A 5,302-nucleotide genomic window follows, 5' to 3' on the forward strand; every position below is an offset into this window, starting at 1 on the left:
CTGAGCACTGACCGAAGTTCTGCTCTGAGCAGAAGGAAGACAGCTAATTCAGACAAAGCAAACTTAAAAACAGGCTTAAAGGAAGTGAATTCAACTAGTGCTACTAACACCAGACACATCTGATTTCAAAACCAAGTAAGTGACCCTCCATCAAACCAGGCCTATAGCTTAGTCCTGGTTCTTAGGTTCAGAAGGCAATGTAGTTAAGTCAACTGTGACAGAAACCCACATGAAGGACAGTTTTAAGTAAAATTCTGTCTGTTTAGTCTTCTGATATTTATTTTTTCTCAGACTTTGGCTATTTTTCAAAGTACCAGTGAACATTCAATAGGTTAATAAATAGAGGTAATTGGACTTAAAGGTTATCCCCTCCCCCACCTCATGAGGTTGCTTTCAGTGCTCTGACTAAAAAGGCTGTCCATCAAAATAATTACATAAAATCCAATATAAATACACAATTGCACATATCATTGTAGTTATTTATTTAGATGTTTTAAAATGAGATAGTGCCTTTAAATACGTTTCAGAGCCCATCATCCATTACCATTCATTCATCTGTTCATTTGTTCATTCATGTATTCATTTAGTTCAAATAATGTAGAGGTGGGGATAGAGATAAATCAATGGGGTAGAGGTGGATATTGGGAGGTTAAAAAAAAAAAGGTAAGATTGCAGCTCTAGTACAGAAGAGATGATGAAAGTAAACATCAATCTTGGGAGAGGATAGCAAGAAAGTTTTCTCTACATGCCTGTAAAATGCGTTTCATTGAAGGCAGGCTGGGCACTAACAGTTCAATCTATCACTATAGTAAACATACACCTACAGGTAGAGAGTTATATGTGCTCCTTTATCATTAATAAAGCAATTTATAATCCTTTTCCACGTACAAAGCATTCTAATATCCATTACCAAATTTAATCCTAACAGCAACAGTGTGAGTTAGTAGTGTTCCCATTTTACAGATGAAAATGCTGAGGCCTAAAGGAGAATGACTGGCTCAATATCACACAACCAGTAAGAAGGCAACAGAGGAAAAAAGACTCAAACCCAGATCTTCCTCTGAAACTGGAGCTTTGTGCACAATCCTACTATATCACTGAATTTTAGAATTGGAAGGGAGCTTAAAAATCAAGTCTACTCCTTAAATTGTATTGGTGCTGGAAATGGGCCCTGATTTGCCCCAGCTGGTACATAACAGAGTGGAGATCAGAACCCTGGTTTCTCAGCAGCTCCCAATCTTTCCACTTTACAACCCTGCCTCAAAATTAAAGAAACACAAACATTGTACATAAGAATCAGGGCACGACAAAAGGTCACTGGAAATCAAACAGCAAACACCTATTCCCTTTGAAACTCACCAGGAAAGTTGGTGGCAGCATTTCCTCTATTCTTAGAAATCTTAAGGCTTTGGAGAGATGAAAATAAGCACCTCCACAAAAACAGAACTGCTGAATAATCCATTTATAACTGTTGGCCATTGTGTGTGTATTATATGCTTATTAAGTCAAACTTATAAATGACTTTTCTTTACAGACAAACAAGTACTTATATACCTAACTACTACATTTAATCACTAAGACATAATATTGGTGTGGTTCTTACCTGAAGTATATTTATAGTCGGGTTATATGGTTACATAAATAATCACACTTTGCAGCTTGCTTTAAAAGGAATGAGATAAAAAAAAAAATACTTAGACTGAGAATCCATTCACCCATCCACCCAATCAAATGAGAACCAACAAAGTAGCAGTTACTGCTGCAGACATTCATTCATTCACGACACTATTGAATAAATCTAAGAGGATTGGTGATACTCACTCTCAAAGTGCTCAGTTCTATCCACATGTAGTTAAAGTACTCGTGCTATCACCAAACAAACTTAGCAATTTCAGGAAAAGACACCTGTCTCCACAAACCTGTTAGGTAGGAAATCAAGTCAAATCCAATCATTACACAGTACACAGAATCGATTCATTCTGAAGAGGGATAACTTACACTGCAAAGGCTGTTCTGTCTTGGAGGGAGAGCTGTAGGGGGGAGTTACAAGCAGATGCTTAATAACATTTCCTGAGTAACTAAATGAACTAAATGGATTTTCCTGGCCTTTAGTGATAATCCTATGAGACTCCAGGAAGAAAATTAGCTCACTTATCTTCATGGAGCAACAACAAAATGATTCAATATGAATACTGTGATTCTGAACTTAGCTTCCTTCATTCTCGGCTTTTGCCGGTTGTAGAACTCCAACAGTGGACACTGAGGTAGAAGGGGGACAAGAGGGTCTGTGAAGCTCCTTGTTAATTACGCAGCAGGATTTCAAACTGTCCAAGCTTAACTCTGTCACTTTAGGAACCCACGGGGGGAAAAAAAGTCTTGTAAGCATTTACGCTTACAAAAGAAGAGTTTTTGAGATTTAGAAAGAATGACTACAGGAAGTGGGGATCCACGATGTGCAGGTAGGGGGCAAGTTCCTTCCCTCAGCCTTGGAGGAGAAACAGCCCCAAACACTCTGACGCCGAGGCAGGCAAAAGTGCGCTGCCCCTGGGTGCTCGGCCTTCTCAGCCCAGGAACCCAGTACCACACAAGTAAATACAGTTGCCACAAAGCAACAATCCAGAAGCGACCGCATTGAATACACTATAAAAGATGTGACTTTGTTCTGTAAAAGTAATCTCATGCAAAATGTGGCTAGTCTTCCAGTTTATAGTGACCCCAGATTCTCGAGGATCTCACGCCTGGGACCTGAAGATACACCGGCTCTTTTTTTTTTTTTCGATTTACCATACCATCATAAATTAGAACTAACTTCAATGCTGATCTGCTTACATATAATTTCTACCTGAGCTCCTACAGCCACTCCACTTCCTTGGTATAAACCCTAGGACCATCAGCAATCTCAAAAATACCAAAAGCAGGATCTGTTTGGAGCCCTGTACTGGTACTACTGGGTGTACTGATATCCTCTCATGGAGAACCTGCTTTCCTTCCTCTGATCAGCACTATTGTAACACCCACCCTCTAACGGACAACCAACTGCTTTGTTAAGTCTTCCTTCAAAAACCAAAATCCCTGCATTTCCTCACATAAAAGGATCAGAGAAAACAACTGCTTGCAGTAAACTGTGGCCTTTCCCCTGGTTGCTCAGGAATAGCTTGCTGGCCTTCCTGGTTCTCTCTGAAATGGCATCCAAGTTTCTTTTAGCTTCTAGCCCAAAATTCTTTATGTGCTAATATTACTGGACTACTCTTTACATCTTTCTTACTGAACCTTTATCATTTGAAAGAAACCAGGGGTTTCTTTGCCCTTGGGTCTAAACTTTAATGACTTCTAACCACATAATGCAAGTAAAAAACAACATTGTTTCTTTGCCCTTGGGTCTAAACTTTAATGACTTCTAACCACATAATGCAAGTAAAAAACAACATTAGAGCACAGTTTGTAGCATGTATTTGAAGAAATCATCTCCCCAGTATAACCATTCACTCTTAAGGAGCCTGGTATCAGTAGACAGCCTCAGGAGCAACGAACTTACACCCTTCCGTACCCAATGTTCCTCTTGCTGCTTTCAACCCTGTCTCCCCACCCCACCCCTCATCAGCTTTAATAAAGGGATTCCTTCCATTATTTACCCCTTGCTGTTCTGGCAGTTGGAGATCACTCCAACAACTTCATGGCTCTGCTTCTAATATAATGTCCTTGTCTAAAACACACACACAAGGGCTGGCCCGTGGCTCACTTGGGAGTGTGGTGCTGATAATACCAAGGCCACGGGTTCAGATCCCTATATAGGGATGGCCGGTTGGCTCACCTGGGAGAGCGTGGTGCTGACAACACCAAGCCAAGAGTTAAGATCCCCTTACCGGTCATCTTTTTAAAAAATAAAAAATATTGGCCGGCCCGTGGCTCACTCGGGAGAGTGCGGTGCTGATAACACTAAGGCCCCGGGTTCGGATCCCATATAGGGATGGCCGGTTTGCTCACTGGCTGAACGTGGTGCTGACAACACCAAGTCAAGGGTTAAGATCCCCTTACTGGTCATCTTTAAAAAAAAATAAATAAATAAAATAAAAAATAAATAAAATAAAATACACATGCACACACACTTTATATTTTAACAGAACAGATCCGTCTGTGACACCCAAATTTTTCTTACAGTCACAGGCATGACAGGAATTCTGGTCACTGAAGTTCCTTGAAAACTACTGCTCAAAAACTAGGGATAGGGCTGGCTGGTCAGCTCACTTGGTAGAGCGTGGTGCTGATAACACCAAGGTCAAGGCCAGACACCAAAAAAAACAAACCCAGGGATTTTCTATGTCTTCCTTATCTAAGAGATTAGTGAGCTTGGGCTATTTTATCTGAAAACACATAAATTTAATTCCAGAATGTTAATTCAATCAATACATCTGTGTTTTATATCAGAGTGAATTTTTCAGTAAAAATCCAAGACATTTCTTTTCTTCTATATTACACTAAACTATATGTAAATATGAGGGTACTTCAAAAAGTTCATGGAAAGACTTGAATTATCTTTCAATTCTATTTTTTCCACAAACTTTCTGAAGTGCCCTCGTATGTTTTTAATTTCCTCCTTAACTTTCAAGGCTTAAAAATCAAAGAATTTCCTTTCTCTAGATCCTGTAAGTCATAACTGCTATCATCCAGGCTCAGGATTTTGTATAAAAGAACCAGCTTTTAAAAATGAAATAAAATCTAGGACAAAAGGGCTCTGGAGCCCCGGCTAGGCCAGGAAGGGAGGAAGCAAAAAACAGGGATGAAGAAAAAGGTAGTAAGACTGTCTAAGAAGATGGCCAATCTAACACGAAATACCTGGGAAGAGGAGGAGTGGGGGGTTGGGGGGGGACAAGAGGTAAAGTCATGGCTTGGTCTCTTTTACTCTTGGGTGGCTGTCAGCATGGGTATCTGAAAGAACTACCCAGATTGCAGAAGAGAGAGGTTCCAGCCTCCTTGGAAGGACATGGCTGCTGTAATCATGATGGAGTAGGAAAGGAGACACAGGCAGTCAACTGTTTAAAAGCTGAGTGTTACCTATAAAACTCAAGGTAACAAAAAGCTTCTTTGATTTGTAAACTTGCACTCATAAATACAATCTGTCAAAATAGAATTCAGTACATTTTTTTCAACAAGTCTCTTCAACAGGGATACAATATTCTTCCCTTTGGAATCAGCGCTTTTAAATAAAAAATTTACTACACAGCCATTTTCCAAAGCAACATTATAGTTGAGAACAGCTACTTGGAGGAGAGTGGATAATACTGCTGCTGGAGGGTGCACACAC

At 40.0% G+C, this 5,302-nt stretch overlaps 1 protein-coding gene across 1 annotated transcript in view; it reads right to left on the reverse strand.

Moving 5' to 3' along the window:
* Positions 1-5,029: 5,029 nt before the first annotated feature.
* TCP11L1 (t-complex 11, testis-specific-like 1) overlaps positions 5,030-5,302 on the reverse strand; it is a 31,341-nt gene continuing 31,068 nt past the window's right edge. Inside the window, exon 11 of the mRNA XM_008573297.1 lies at positions 5,030-5,302. This exon is cut by the window's right edge and continues 1 nt beyond it. The gene's annotated coding sequence lies outside the window, so the exon portion shown is untranslated.

The sequence above is a fragment of the Galeopterus variegatus genome, unplaced genomic scaffold (assembly GCF_000696425.1).
Source record: "Galeopterus variegatus unplaced genomic scaffold, G_variegatus-3.0.2 Scaffold899, whole genome shotgun sequence".
NCBI lineage: Eukaryota > Metazoa > Chordata > Mammalia > Dermoptera > Cynocephalidae > Galeopterus > Galeopterus variegatus.